Source organism: Pipistrellus hanaki (assembly GCF_964339955.1).
Source record: "Pipistrellus hanaki genome assembly, chromosome: 7".
NCBI lineage: Eukaryota > Metazoa > Chordata > Mammalia > Chiroptera > Vespertilionidae > Pipistrellus > Pipistrellus hanaki.
The window spans coordinates 69,043,866-69,059,912 of record NC_140509.1 but is presented as its reverse complement, the minus strand read 5'-3'; the positions used below and the strand labels follow the sequence as shown (position 1 = coordinate 69,059,912).

At 41.1% G+C, this 16,047-nt stretch overlaps 1 protein-coding gene across 5 annotated transcripts in view; it reads left to right on the top strand.

The window, feature by feature from the left end:
• The first annotated feature begins 1,840 nt into the window (after nucleotides 1–1,840).
• EYA4 (EYA transcriptional coactivator and phosphatase 4) overlaps nucleotides 1,841–16,047 on the top strand; it is a 223,985-nt gene continuing 209,778 nt past the window's right edge. For all 5 annotated transcript variants that reach the window (XM_084889506.1, XM_084889507.1, XM_084889504.1 and 2 more), the window contains exon 1: nucleotides 1,841–2,439. The gene's annotated coding sequence lies outside the window, so the exon portion shown is untranslated. The remainder of the gene's footprint in view (nucleotides 2,440–16,047) is intronic.

Sequence of the window (16,047 nt, the reverse complement as noted above, 5' to 3'; positions counted from 1 at the left end):
GGATATTTGCTATAGCTACCGAGAATTTCTAGACACTGAATGAGTCACAAAACATTTAAATGGAATATTTTGCCTGTAACATATACGTATGCTGTTCTGAAAATAATTAGTAATTTTCTGGCTCCTTTTACATCACAGTGGCTAAGAGTGGTCTTTGGAATTATATGCAGATTGGTTTGGATCTTAGGTCTGTCATTTACTAGAATATTGCAAAAAATTCTGAGCCCTTAGTTTTCTCTCCTGTAAAATGGGGGCGGGAGGGGGGGATAATCTGCAAAGTTATTTAAATCTGTCCATTGATATTGCTGTGTTAAGTGTATATTAACAAATCTTGTTTAGGCCAGAATGTTCTCTAGTCTAGATTATGCTCCAAATCCTCTTTGCACCAAATCCACCACCAGAACCTTTGTTCCTTGAGAACCAGGAAAGGAAACATTATACTTGGCAAGTGACTAACCCCACCCCCTCATCCCCCAATTAATCTGCAGGGAAGGACCCCCAGTGAGTGGTGAGATAAGCAATAAAATACCTTTATCAGTTTAAATTTACAACCTTACCCATCACCTGTTAATAATTTTAGATAATGTCCTATTAAGGAAAAAATAAATTGCAACTACAAATATTCAATATTGATTTTGCTTTTGAATTTGACAGTATCCGTATCAGTTGCGTAAAACCAAGCTGAAGTGGAGGGGGAATCTTTTCCTGAACTTTTTACAGAATGTAATTTAGTTGACAATGTATTACAACTAAATATTTTTTGAATGGGAGTAATGTATACCAATTAACTTGTAATTTTTCAGGCCACATCTAAGGCAGTGTGTGTGTGTGTGTGTGTGTGTGTGTGTGTGGTGGGGGAGACTGCTAGTTGAATTATAGGCTATGTGGTTAGAGACCACTGGGTTTGTCCCTGGGAAAGTTATTTAGGTTTCTTTGGGCCTCAGTTTACTTAGCTCTTATACCGGTTTAAATAATCATTGTAGAGTTATGAAATTAAATGAACTCACAGTAGAAGTGGCCAGTATAAAGACTGATGGCCTTGGGCGCTCAGTAAGTTCTCAATACAGGAAAACTCGTAATTGATGTGACAAAGAAGATGCTCCGGAAATAGACAATAGGTTTTAGGAGGAGGTGATTAAATGGATGCAAAATGCATGTATTGTTTATTGTCCACTTTGTGTCAGGCTCTGGCTGTGCAATCCTATGTGGGTGCATAATACATGCTCAGAGAAGGCTCAGGCACGAAATGTCACTTCAGCAATGTGCCTGGGGAAGCTCTGACGCTGCCTTGGAAGTCAGTCCACATCACTGCCTGACCTTTGGGCCTCTGGGAGGGATGCCTATACCTGCGCCCAGCGCTGGAAAGGGCCCAGGCCCTTCCCAGCACAGCCCATCCCCAGACTGCTCACCCGTTCCTAGCATACATCCTCACCAAAAAGGGCATTTCTTCCCTCCCGTGAAAGCTCCCCAGTCAGGCCTGGGTTCCTTTCTATTCCACGTTGTTGCGAGTAGGCGAAGTCCCTCTTGTCTCCACCCCTGGGTAAGTGGAAAGCAGTCCACCAGGACGTCCGCAGTGGCCTACACCAGGGGACAGGGCATTGGCAAAACGAGAGGCCATTCGGTGACTGCCCCGCAGGAGCAGGTGGGGACCCACAGCAATTCCCTGATCCCAGCAGGGGCTTGCGGTCTCGGGTCCCTCCCCCCCACCTGGAGGTCGCCCAGGCCGGCCGGTGCCTGGACAGCTGGGGGCGGGGTGGGGACGGCGCCAGCAGCGCGGGGATCACCGCGGCGCCACCGGGGGGGGGACGCCCGGGATTCCCGAGCGGGTCCCCACGCAGGACCGCAAACGATGACTACGGGCGATCGTCCCCCGAGATCGAATAAAAAAAGAGGCGCCGCCGGCCCTCGCAGCCTGCCTGCCCCCAGGCCTTCTGCAGCCTCCGGAGTCCCCCGCCCCCCGCCCCGCGCGCAAGTGCGAGGCGGCGGCGCACGGCGCACGCTCCGCGCCCGGGGCTTCCGCGCAAAACTTCGGGTCGGTCCACGTGAACTTGTCGCTCCCCTCTCCGCGGGGGACGGAGCTTTGGGGGACGCCGGGGAGGGACGACGGTGGCGGCGGCGGGGCGCGCCTGGTCTTTTTCTTTTCTTCTCCTTTTTTTTCCCCCCCACCCTTGTCGCCAGTGCGGCGTTTTGGCTTCTCTCCTTTCCTCCTCCCCCTCCGAGCCGGCTGGTCCCCCGCCCCGTGGCTCCCCCACTTGTGTTCGCTCCTTGTTGGAGGGGGGTGACCGAAGGGGATGTCCTGTTTCCACCAGAGGCACAGCGCGAAGGGGAAACTTCGACCCTGGAAAGAACGACCCTAAATCCCTACGTACGGACCCACGGATCCGCTGCGGGGACAGAGCCTTGAACTTCAGGATCCCGCGGCGATCGGGGCGGCAGGAGGTGAGTGCCCCTTCTTTCCACACCCCCCGTCTGGAGCCTGGAGCTCGCCCGCTGGGGTTCAGGGTTGAAGGGGCCCCGTCCACTCTACCGGGGGAAGTGCGCGGGGCGCTGGGGACCGAGGGCGCGGAGCGGGACAGCGCGGGCGCCGGGGGTCCCCGCAGGCACCGGGGTCCCCGCGGGCGCTCAGAGGCTGGGTGCCGCACCCCGCAGCGCCCCGGCCGCTCGGGCTTCGGCGTTACCTTCTGGGCTGGAGCCGGCCCCGCGCCCCGGGAGGCCGGGCTGAGCCTTCCAGCCGCCTGCGGGCGCGTCGGAGCCCGTGCAGAGCCCGGCGCGCCGCTCGCTACCTGCACCCCGCCCCGCTCCTCTGGGTCTCCCCTCCATCCCGAGACAGTCATTACTTCGGGGCGACCCCTTAGAGATGAGTGTGACTTGAGGATGCCGACCCAGGTCCCGGGAAGGCCCCGAGCGCCTGGGGTTTCCACGCTGCCCGGCGGGCGCCTGTGTACGCTCAGCTCAGTGCCTGTGGCTCTGAGTCTCCAGGCGGACCCGGCTGCAGCCCGCGGCCATCGCACTGGCACGGTTTTTGGTTTTTGTGCGGCGCGGTCAGGGTCAGCCCACCTCCCGCAGTTTGCACCGATCCAGGGTCCGGGGAACCACAGGCTTTTTTCCTTGCCTCGGGAAGCGGATGCCCCGGAGGGACTGATTATAACTTCTCCAAACCAAGGGACCTGGCTGGGAGAGCAGGTTTTTCTCTCTGTTCCCAAGCCTTGTGGTTCCGGGCTGGGTGGCCGTGGGACCGGGACCGGCTCCGCGCCTTCGCATCGCTGAGCGAGGTTTGGGATCTGGAAGCAGCAGACCATGTGCGGGATTGTTTTCTCTCGTGCCCTGCGCGCAGCAGCCAGAACTTTGGTTCGGTGGCACTTGAAAGATGCTTCTTTCTTTGCACGCGTTATTCGCAACAGCTTGGAGCTATTAGGGCATTTTCCGACCTGGTCCCTTGGCAGAGAGAGAGTGGTGGCTGAATTTTTGTCATCTCTTCCCCTAGTTGGGGTGATGGTGTCTCCCCTCACCCCTAGCTCTGCCTCTTTCCCTTGAAGACTAGAGGGGGTTGTGCTTTGGGTGTGTGTGTGTTTGGGGGTGGGGGGTGTTTGGAGGCGGTCTTGTCTCCCCTCTCCCCTGAACTGCGGAGCGGGCAGTGGTGCCCCAGTCCTAGCTGGAGGCAATGGGGGGTAAGGCGCAGGTCCCTGGCCCTGTCCGCCCAGGTGCGGGCGAGGGAAGGGGCGTGTGTTTTGGTTTCAGGGCAGTTCCACGTGGAGCACCTCTGTGTGCGTGTGTCTGGTGCACTTGATCTGTGCGGAGGTAACAGGAGTCTCTCGTGTTCAAACCCAGTGGGCTGTTGGCCATTCATTTGCTTTCCTGGCTGTCATTACAGACACTTCCAAAATCTGATACCTACGAGAACCCACAGGTTAGGTTTCACATTAAGAGCTCATACTTAACAGTTTTCTTTCTCCCTCACCCCTTCTGGCGTGGCACCCTGGGATCAGCGTAACTGACGGAGCGAAATGTATCTTCTGGAATATGGCATTCCGTTCCTCTCCCCCTCGGCAGCCGCTTCTCGCACCCTGGGGCGGGCGGGCGCTGGTCGGTCTCAGCGGGGCCCCTGTGGAGTTAGGTGGGGAGTCAGGAGCGTTTTAGCAGCCCAGGGCTCCCCTTCAGCAGCTTCTGAAGTTTCCTTTAGGCTTGGGTGACTGACAGTCCTGCAAGTGGTTTTTTTTCCTTTGTTGGGCTGTGTTTCTTGCGTTTTTAAAACCTCCTCGGGACAAGGACTGGACCCTTTTTTCCTTCCGGGTGGAGCTTCCTAAGCAGAAACATTGTTTTATTTTATTTTATTTTAAACCATTTCTGAACAGTTTGTATAATAATTTCTGGACAGCCAAAAAGTAGGAAAGGGTGTGGAGAGGAAGAATACTAAAACAAAATACTGGATACGTGTGGTATGATGCATTTTAGGACTGCATTCGAAGGCATTTGTGTATTTTTTTTTTTTAAATAACTATCTTAAGAAATAGGAAGCAGTAGTAACAAGAGACAAACTGTTGTGTGTGGGGCTAGACTGCCAGAGTCTAATTTTTATGGCAACAATACCAAACGCAGATATAACTGCATCCAATTTTATTGTTATTATAAACCATAAAATAGCTTGTTCCACCTGATTAAAAGTTGTAAGCCATTCAGAGTTACACCAACCTCTAGAAATGACTGCTCAAGATAGTAAAAACCTTTGACAGTTACAGCTTTCAAAATAACATAATTAGATTATCTGGAAACTGTTCCCTTTTTTTTTATTATTAGTAAGGGCTGTAGCCTTGTCTTTCATAACAAGTGAGGGTCTAAAATCAATGTGCTTTTCAAAAGCCTGTTTTCCTTTGTCAAATTCCTGAAAATAATATGCTTCAACATTTTAAGGCCATCATAATTAGAGGTAGTTTCTTAAACAACTGAAATAAAAAACACACCTTGATTATCTTTATTTTATTGGATATTAAAAAAACGTAATTTCTTCTGTACAAAATGAAAAGTTTTATGTATATGTATAGATTAATAGTTAATATGTATTTTAAATAACATGTTCAATTTTAAAAATTAAAAAAGCAAGGTTTGTTTAAAAATTGGTTCAAGAACAATTATTATTCTTATTAAAAATACAGAGACTGAATTCTAGAGGATTTGTAGAAGCTAGTTGAAAACTTTGTCTGCATAAAAGTTTCTTTTTTTTGAGGGAAGTCGCAAGATGAGTTTTTCATTTTGTATAAATTTTCTTTTAAAAAAAACCTCTTTGATTTAAAAAGAAAAAGAAAAACAAGTTCTCCGTATCTAAGAGTTTCCTTTTTTTATTTATATTGTGATTTGGGGTGTAAATAAATTTTACATAGCCACGAGAAATAGAGTGTCCAGTTTCATGTTTTCAATCTCTGTTGCAAGCTTTAAATGACTGATGCCATATCTAAAAATATATTTGTGTGGCTTGGTATTTCATTTTTTAAAAAATTTATGCATTGGAATTGAATTATTCAGAAGTTTTAGAAAGTTAGAATGATAAACACACACACACACACACACACACACAACCACATAACTTTTGTTATGAAAAGTTAGGAGGTTGGAAAGTTCACTAACCCTCAAATAATAAAATTAAACTATTTCACCCGATAGAACTTTTTATGTAGAATTCAAGAAGAGGGGAGATAATTCTTTTCAAGACTTTGTGAAGTGTTAAGAAATTCAAGAGTGCAAGTAGTTATTATGTTTTCTCATTATAATTTTCCCCCTTCTCGGAGGTAAATGCAGGAACACTGAGAAGCCAGTAAAAGCAGGCCCCCCTCTATAAGGAGTTTATTCACCATAGTTCTGTATTGCAGCTGCTGATCATATTTCATGGAGCTGTTAAAGCACTAAAAACCTAAAATTAGGTACTGTCTGGTTGTAAATATTTCAGATCACTCATTTAAGAAACAAACAGAAGAGCATGCTATCAAAGTAGAAGACGTTTTGAATCCTCTCATTGAAGAGCTAAACAAACTACCAAACGCCTTCTTGTTTTCACTGAGAACATAATCATGACAGTTTCTTTTACAAATGGATATTATTCTTACACATTCTAAACACTTATAATATGTCTCCCTGTAGAGTGTCTTAAACCAACTGTATTCAGAAATACAGTTGGGGATTTTATTACAATGGTTACTAGGTGAATGAAATCAACACCAAGGAGGCATGGGATGAAGTTGCAGTGTACCTGCTTCTCGCGTGAATTTTTCCCAGCGAAGTAAGAAATAACATGCTCTTTCAGGCATTCGTTCTAGAAATGGGTGAGATGCAATGCGTATTTAATCACAGTATCTGCAATACTGCATTTTGCAGTTAGATGTGTTTTCACTGAATATTCATTAAACCGTACCTGGAGCTAAACTTGTCATTGAGCTTGAACTCAAGTGGAAGAATCACCTATTCACACGCAGAAAAAGCAAGTTCGCTTGCTTTTGAGTTTGAAGACTTTGTAAACATTACTGTCACCTAGCTTTACATGTGGCCCTGCACATGAATATAATAAGCCTTCACGATACACTGTTTTGCTCTTGAAAGTTTGGCTGTTCTTATCACGTCCCCATCCATGTTTTCACTAGGAGAGAAGTACTGAAAGTGAATAGCGCTTTTCTTATTTCCCCAACGCTTTTCCCTCTTTCAGAAAAAGAGATGAAACAGATTAATTTAAAAATAGAAACCGTTTTAAGTTATCAAAACCACATTTATATGGTGTTTAAAACAGTTTCAGAGAGCGAACCTCTGAGTCTCAGGGTAACCTTTTCTGTCATTGAAAGGTGCTAATTGATCTTAGGGCACTGACATAATAGTACAGTTTGATATTTGAAACCTTTCAGCATTGGTCTGGCCCTTTCCTCACCCTGAGATTGCAGTGCATGGCTGATGAAGAATAACACCATATTAAAATGCCAGAAATTCTAAATTTCCCCCATATGAAACATTTTAATACAAAATAGTCACATTTTAAAGCTTTTATTTATGTACAGTGGTGAATATATTTTAATGTATGAACAAAGGATGCATTATCATGTTAGGATTTTTTAATATTATTTAGTCACAGGTACATTTTTTTAGATTGAACTTTTTAGGTAAACTCGAAATTGCTATGCTCACATTGGAATACTAGTAATCTCAAAGTGAAGTTTTATTAAGCCAATATAAAATAGCCATCTTGAAATTTCATATCTGAAGTATATTTTCTTACATATATGTATATCTTAAAGAATACTTTAACATAAAAGTTGCCAGTTTGGTTTTTGTACAGTTGCAATTTTTCTGCTTAATCATTACCATCATCACTCAATCCTCATCATCAAATCATTGCTGACTTTTACTTAGGATTTACTTCATGCAAAATACTTCAAAGTGTTTTGTGGATTAGCTAATCTAATCTGCTCAACTATGTAATAAATTAGGTGCTTTAATTATTCCCATTTTACAGATGAGAAAACTGAGGTCTTGACATGCAGTGGAATGGAACCAGGATCCCAACTCTGTAGTCTGACCCCAGATCCCTTATCCTGAAGCAGTGTGCTAGTCAGTTGCTCCCAACAATCATATATATATATGAGTTCATTTTAGGTACTCAAACAAATATTTTATTTTTATATGATTAGTTTTGTATTTATTTCTAAGCACATTAGAAAAAAGTGTTAACTTTCATTTTAAGCGTATACTTTCACGAAAAATACTGTTTAAGACAAGGCCAAAAAAAAGTATTGAAGTAAAAATAATTTTAAAAAGCACCTATTTAAAGAAACATATTAAATAACAGTGAACAAGTGCTTGGCTGAAACAGCCAAAATCATGAAGATTGGTGGTAAATGACTTTAATTTGGGGAAACTTACTCTGGGATGCTTCCCAAACATCAAGAACATATTACTAGATCTTTTTAATATTTAACTCACATGTAGAATTTCCCTTTGTTTTCAAGCTTTATCTATTGGTCAGACGTAATTAGTCTTACAGGGTAGTTTTTGTTTGTTTGTTTAAGCTTGAATGCTGGTTATGATTCTCAAATCTACATATTTATATTGAACTAATTAATAAAGACTGCATCATGAGTTACTAGAGGCAAGTTTAAATTATAATAGGGTCATTCATATTTTGGAAATAGTTTCAACTTACACAGATTTCAGACTTTTGTTAATATTAATCTTATTTTTAAATGTTAATGTCCTTTTTTCACTGAAGCAGTGGTTTTCATTTTTCACTTATTTATTCAGCCACATCCCCTTTTATTCAAGTGAAAACTGACTTGCTGCCCACTAGAGAAATACTGGTACCCTCTGCTCTGGATATATTTACTGGAAATATCCACTGCTCAGGACGTGGTGGCCTTCAGATCACTCACCAACTCTGCCTTCTGATCATCGCAGCCTCCCAAAGTCTCCAAAGTCTCTGTGAGGGTCTTCAGTGTGTGAAATCACTGGAAACACAAACGAGTCTTCTGACACAAGTGGCCAGATCAGAGAACCTGCTCTAGTATGTTAGTGTGCCATCCACTAAAACCAAACCAAACCAAACCAGAAATAAAGCAGAACAAAAGACATCTCTCAAATACCACAAAATATCTCAGTGTAATAACATAGGCAAAAGGTATGTCTGTCCATGCTAATATAAATTAGATATTATTAACCAGTCTGTAACTTTATTTCAGTTTAGTACTGAGAAAATGAAAATAGTTAAAAGGTTACCCACCTAGAGTAATAGGTCTGATGTAGGCACATCAAATTTGTACACACAAATATTTATATTATTAGAGCATCTTTTTTTCCTTTAAAGATTTTATGAAGAAACATCAGCAGTGGCATAAATTGAACTGACCTTAAATTTTAATGTGAGTTATTGATCCTTTTCCTGTTTTTCTTTCCTCCTTTTTTTTTAAACTGAAAGTGATGTTTCTTGTGAAAGACCACAATGAAATGATAAAAATTTACATTTGAATGCCATTAAGTTTAATTCTACTCACAAAATCAATAGCATTAAATTTGAAATCCTATCTCTAATCAAGTAGGTGTACCACATAGCAGGAGAGCTTATTTTCTGCAAGGTCATATACACAATTTACAGACCTCTGCATGTACCCAGAGGGACTATCTATTCATTACATTTCACCTCTGATTCTGAATTCCCTAGTGTTAAAGGATTTGAAAACACTTGAATGCTCTGAGACTGAATATTTCTACCTTAGTGTGTCCAGTTTGTTGAAAGTGATGATGACTTGGGGAGTCAACAGGTTTCTGAATTAGCTAATTTTTTATTTATTTAAACTTTTATATTTTAATGCAAATGCATATTCATGAATATGACTAGTAATTCTAGCTAAATTTACTCACAAGATTGGTGAGCCATGTTCAAATGTCCTTTTGGGAGGTTTTCAGTAATCTCAAACTTACACAGATATCAGACTTTGCTTCTAAAGAAGGCAAATCTCAATAAGTCTGTGCAGGACAGTAGTACTTCCAAAATGTTTCACATGCACTTTCAGGTGTTAAGATGATGCTTCTGTTTTATTTTGCTTAGTTGACCCAAGAAGATTTTAAAATTTAGGTCTGTCTTATTTCCTGAATTGTTGACTTTAGTTTTTGGGCTTTACTCAGGAAAATACCTAGCAAAGTTCTGGGTACACATAAGTGATTTTTAAATGCCTTTTCATTATCAGTGTTGCTGAAGACATACAACAATTAAAGTGAGATGAATAGTTTTTTCCCCCTCACTCTGCATAATTTTGAAGACATGGGGGCTTTTAGTGTCTTATTATAATAAGGTTTAGTTTTTCTTGGCATATACCATTTGCAAGGAATAGTGAACATAGTGAATTTCTAAGACTCTCCCCTTCCTAACCACATTTGTTCACAATTTTTAACTTGGTTTAAAATTCTTCTAAAAATTTCTTCTTGTCTATAGGACAAATTCCAAAATTCTTGTCAAATAAAGTAAAGGGAACTTCATGCAGAGAATCTTGCTTAGGTGGCCATTCTCATCTCTCACCACCCATGCACAGGAAATCTTTTCTCTATCTGTATGGAATATGCATTTCTCAAATACATCCTGGCCATGTCCATTTCATTTCTTTGTGCAGGTGGTTCTTTCTGTCTGAAAGACATCTCTTCTCTGCCCCTGAAACTTCCTTTCCTAATTATTTATCATGATTCAAGATACCAAATGTTAAGTCCTTCTGAACTCTAGAGGCTGAATTGGATGTTTCTGCTCTGTTTACTGCAAAGCTCACAATTTCTTCGTTTAGCATAGCACTTGCCACATTGAAATGTAACAGGATACATGAGTTCAAATCTTGCTCTATACTGAGATTTTACTGAAGTGATTACCAATATTTGTCATTTCAATGTCTCCAGTAAGCAGGGGTAAGTAAATTCCTGTTGAGTGAAAGCCTTTGACCCTGGGGGAAAAAGATACCTACTAAGGAGGGCTGCGGTGGCTAACTGGGATCAAATTTAAGTGCAGAGCCTAGAAGCTCTTTCTGAAATGCCCTGCAGGGAGAAGCCTGCACTAAGCTGCCTGACTCCTGCACTGAACTGCCTGCCTGCACTGTGTTTTGCCTTCTCAAGTCCCACAACCCTGAAAAGGCATTAGTTCTTAGAATTGCAACAACTGAGACTTTCCCTGTCCAATCAGAGCCATACAATTATATCTTCATTAGCTTCTTCACCAACCAATCACAGTGCCTCATTCTAACCAATCAGGGCAGTGTTTTTTGGACAAATCAGTGAGGATTTGGAGTCTTCATTTGTATGAGGATGGGCCAATCAGGGTCCATAACTCAGTTCTGCTCAGTTCTGCTCTGGCTCTGAAAGCACAGTTTTCCTTTCCACCACGAACTGAAGACTGATTCCCTATCTTCTACCCCCTCCCCAGAAACTGAAACACACTGAAGATAGAGGGAAGCTATATATTATTACTTTGGAGAGGGGCCTTGCTTCAGAGCTGCCTCTCAGCAGTGCTCTTCCACAGCCATGCAGTTTTATAACCGAGTTTTAGCACAAGAATTGAACTACTCCACAGCTGTACTGTGTCACAATTGAGTTGTTTGCACCGAACAGAGTTTCCTTCTTCACTACACCCCAAATTGGGGATTCCCGTTGGCATTGAATTGGCACCAATGACCTTGTTTAATGTCTAAAGTAAGTGGGGATGAGAGCAGAGATGGTGACACTGGGTATTCTCTGCCATGAGATTGGGAATAGTGGGAAAACTGTTTTAAGGCAAGACAACCTTAAGAACAACCTCAGGAATTTCTGGTATTAACTCAGTAGAATTGCAACTCCAAATTCAGGCTCAACGGAGATATTGATATAAATACATTTCTACATCAATGTGTGCATTGATGTAGAAATGTATTTATATCTCACATGACCATTGGAAGTCGCTGATCTAGTAGATAAGCTGAAAGTGTCTGGAGAGATGGGTATTTTATAGCACTTGACATCTGAATATCCCATTTATTTGTATAGCATAATGATTAAGTACTAAGAATATGGAGCTCCAACCCAATGCTGCTTGGGTTGGAGCCCCATATCTGACACTAACAACTCTATAATGATAAGCATGTTACCTGAACTGGTTTTGCTTCCGTTTTCTCATGTGTAATAGAAAAAACACATGGGGTTCTTATGAGAATTCAAAATGTAAATATACGTAAGCATTTAGAGTTGTGTCTGACATAAGTTTTAGCTATTATGATTGCATATCCTCCACTAGAGTAACCAAAATATTCTAGAGATTTTTAGAGCTTAAAGTCCTTTGGGGGACTTGGACTGGGGACCATAAGTTTAGTACAGTGTTCCAAGTACAAATTTGGTATTCAGGGGTGATCCTGGCAAATCTGAGACTATTTGGAGCCCTAAGAAAAGACGTTAGACGTGTGTAAACAGCTTTGGCCACTTACGTTGCACAGTATTTTTTATACCAAATACTTCAGCACACAGCAATCTAGACTTTTTAAGATTTTGATCTATGTGGTTACTTAACTATCTAAACAATTATAAGAACATTCTATAATGGTGCTGTTATTTTATAACCAATATTTGTTTTCTCAATTGTTTTTTTTTTTTTTTTAGCCTGACGGTACCAGTTATAGGAATTTGTATAATTTTTAGTTGACCTGGGATTGATGAACTCAGTATAAACTTTGAAAAAGATAACTTAAAATATTGCTATGATTTTTATGTTTCCAGAGACAATAGGAGGTTATTACCACCACCGTTTCTAGAACTTGTCACTGGTCCTTGGATTCAGATGTAATGACTACACAGTAGAGTGGGACTGAAGGAGGAAGGGACGTTAAAATGACAATTATCAAGGCCCCACTTTTACTCCTTACCCGGAATTGCTTCCAGCTGCATCTGGATAAGTCTTTCTTTGGTGTATATGACTGTCCTGTGCATTGTAGGATGTTTAGTAGCATCCCTAGTCTCTGCCCACTAGATGCCAGCAGCACCTTCCCCCAAGAAATGACAGTGTCTCCAGACATGGCCAAATATCCTGTGGAAACAAAATTGCCCCCAGTTTGGAACCCATAACCAAAGTAAAACTTAAAATAACTTGATATTGTCAAAAGATTCCCAGAGACCTGCAGGAGAGGATTGTTCTATTTTCAGTCAAGTGTAGACAATCATACCTTCATCCCAAGGTCAAACAACTCTCATTGGTCTGTGTTTATAGATTAACTTTATGCAGAGGGAATTTACAGAAAAACTTTACATAGATGATGATCTTCAGCTTACTTTTCTTTTCAGGAAATAATATATACATGGGCAGAGCAAAGTATCTGGGAGAATATGTAGGAAGTAGATATTTAATTAATCAATTATATGTCCATTCTTTCTATTATTTTTACTGTTACTTGCTAGTAGATAATTTTGGATTGTTTTTAATAATGATAATTACTTGTCCTTTTCAGTAGACAAATATTCAATTTTAAGAAACTTGTACTTTATTCAGTCTGTAGTGTCAGGAGTAAAGTTACCTATAATAACAACTGTGTAAGGGTAAAAAATACTTATGAATGAAGTCATTTGTTCATTTAATATAGTGATGAATTTTCAAATGGAGTATTGTTTAGCTTTCAATTAGTACCATAATTTCAGGATCTTGAGTTTAATAACAATAGTACAATCTGGAGAAAGTAAAAATGAAAAATATTGCATGCAAAAGCTTCTTTAGTGAATTACTAAATCCAAATGTATATTCAACTCTATAGGTTTAATCTTGACATACATTTATCTGTGAATTGATGTGCAGTTGTGTAAGGAAATGTGACTCTAGTCTGAATACTATCTCTGACGTCTGCCTGGTTTAGGTATAAATGAAAGATGTTTCAAAATTACTAAAGGGGCAAAATGGGAACATATAATGTTAACATAAAATGAGAGGATAACTTTTCCTGCAAGAATTTTGAGTTGAATGTGAAAATTACTTTAAAATATGAAACAGTATTATAAATATATGATTAGACTAATATCCATACAAGTTCTATACAGTAGAGCATTTATTTTTAAATCCCACTAGTAATTGCAAAGATACTTAAAATTCCACACAAATGTATTGGGTAATTTAGTGGTTTTACCTTAATTGTATTAAGCAGGTAATCATGTTACCATGAAGCAGTCAGATTGACTTGGGGATTTCATATCGTTTACTAATTGATGCTGAAGCAAGCAGGGAAGAGGTACCTCATAACTCACTCTCTCTCTCTCTCTCTCTCTCTCTCTCTCTCTCTCTCTCTCTCTTTTTCACCTTTGATTTATGCTTTAATTTTTGAAATGTACTCTTAAGGACTGCAAATACAACATACTGTATGTGACCAAAATGTCTTTCAGTTTTCTAAGAAGAGAAGAGAGAAGGACCTGACACAGGTACTTGCTAGCAGAAAGATGAAGTGGATGCTGGGCAGGACAGTGACAGATCAGGGCCATTCCCGGGAACTTGGGAGGGGATTGTAGGTCAGGAGCTTAAATCGTGAGTTTTCAGACAATGAAGGACAGTTCTGCTCTGCACACTGACTGGAAGTACAAGAAGGCCTAGCAAACCTCAAGTTCATCCAGGCACTTGATGCCTGACCTTGATCGGGAAGCCTGGTAGCCCCTTAGCCATTGGAGAATAGGCAGCAAACCAGAGGTTCTGTTTTTCCAAATGAACGCTTCTTGGTTTCATCAATCAGAGGTCTCCTCTTGCCCCGAGAGAATTCAAGTCACATATCTGTTTTCTTAGGGTGATTCTTTCTACAATGGATTCTAATGTAAGACTTACCTATTTTTTAATGAATGCTCTATGGCATAAAACACAAATACTGCCGAAACTGGTTTGGTTCAGTGGATAGAGTGTCATTCTGCAGACTGAAAGGTCCCAGGTTCAATTCCGGTCAAGGGCATGTACCTTAGTTGCAGGCACATCCCCAGTGGGGGGTGTGCAGGAGGCAGCTGATCGATGTTTCTAGCTCTCTGTCCCTCTTTCTCTCCCTTCCTCTCTGTAAAAAATCAATAAAATGTTTTAAAAATAGCTCTATCAGTGGATAGAGCGTCGGTCTGCGGACTGAAAGGTCCCAGGTTCGATTCCGGCCAAGGGCATGTACATTGGTGCGGGCACTTCCCTGATGGGGGGGTGTGCATAGAGGCAGCTGGTCGATGTATCTCTCTCATCGATGTTTCTAACTCTCTATCCTCTCCCTTCCTCTCTGTGAAAAATCAATAAAATATGTATTAAAAAAAATATATATATATTTTAAAAATCTATTAAAAAACAATAACAAATAACACAGACACTTCCTTTCCTCTCCCTGGGAGAGTCTCATGAAGTTCTACACTGTCCCTGCCTTAACCTACTTGCCTCGTATTCTTTTGCTATCTACCTGGTCAGAAAAACCTACTCATGTTTCAAGGCTCAGCTCAAATGTCACCTCTTCTGGGAAGCCTTCCTGAAGACTCAGGCAAAATTCACGCTTCCCTCTCTGTAATACCATAGCACCTTCTTCGGGCTATTAATATAACTGCACATTGTTCTGGGGTTAATTATATGTGAGTCTGACTTCTAGAGAGAGTGTGAACTCACTGAGGGGAGAGCTCCTATCTTTCTGCTCTGTAGATATTGAGGGAAATTCAGTAACTGCAGTGTTCTGTGCATGTATCCACAGACAGATAACTACAAATAAGGAATCCTGTTTACATTTGGAAACTGGTTCTGTTTGCTTCTGGTCATGGAAGCAGATTTTAGTTCCTATTCTAACTTACTTAAGGCTTCATTTGGATCAATGTTGCTGATTTTCTAACAGAAGTAAAGATGTGTCCAGCATAAATGGGTATTTTGAATACACCAAAGTTAAGACTTACTTTCTAATTGAGGTTCCTGCTTCCAGCTTTCTCCAGAAACAAATTTTGACCCTATTGGTCGCTTTCTGCTGAGATAAAGTTCATATTATTTTAAAGAATTTTTAACCCTCAGAATGAAAGACGTCATCTAAGAGGAAGCATGTTCTGTATTTTTTTTTTTAACTAATGTTTCAAAATATGGGCACCCAAAATCCTAAATGTGTATGGTAAAATTATATGTGGCCTTCTGGTGAGATAAATTAAGCCTTTTTTCAGGCACAACTGAGGAAGGAAAAAGTTTAGTTTCTAGTGGTTTGTTTTTAGGCATTTTCCACAAAAAAGATGAGCAAGACCCTTCAAAACCACAAACTTGCTTATTTAAGGGGAAAGAAATCCCCCCCCCCATGTCCAAAAATAACATTAAATTAAAATTATTGTTTCCAATAGTTTCAAAAATTGTGGTTTTATTTCCTTTTATGAGTCATTTCTGAATGCAGGACATGATTTCATACACCATGATGAAGCATATTTGCTCTGTATTGTGGTAGGTCACATTATTTATCAGAGATTCAGACCAGAAGAGGAACGGAGCCTAACTCTACTGATGTAGAGACATTAAGTTATTTATTCGAAAGGAAGCCAAAAAGAGAACCGCTGCTGGAGGCCACCTAAGCT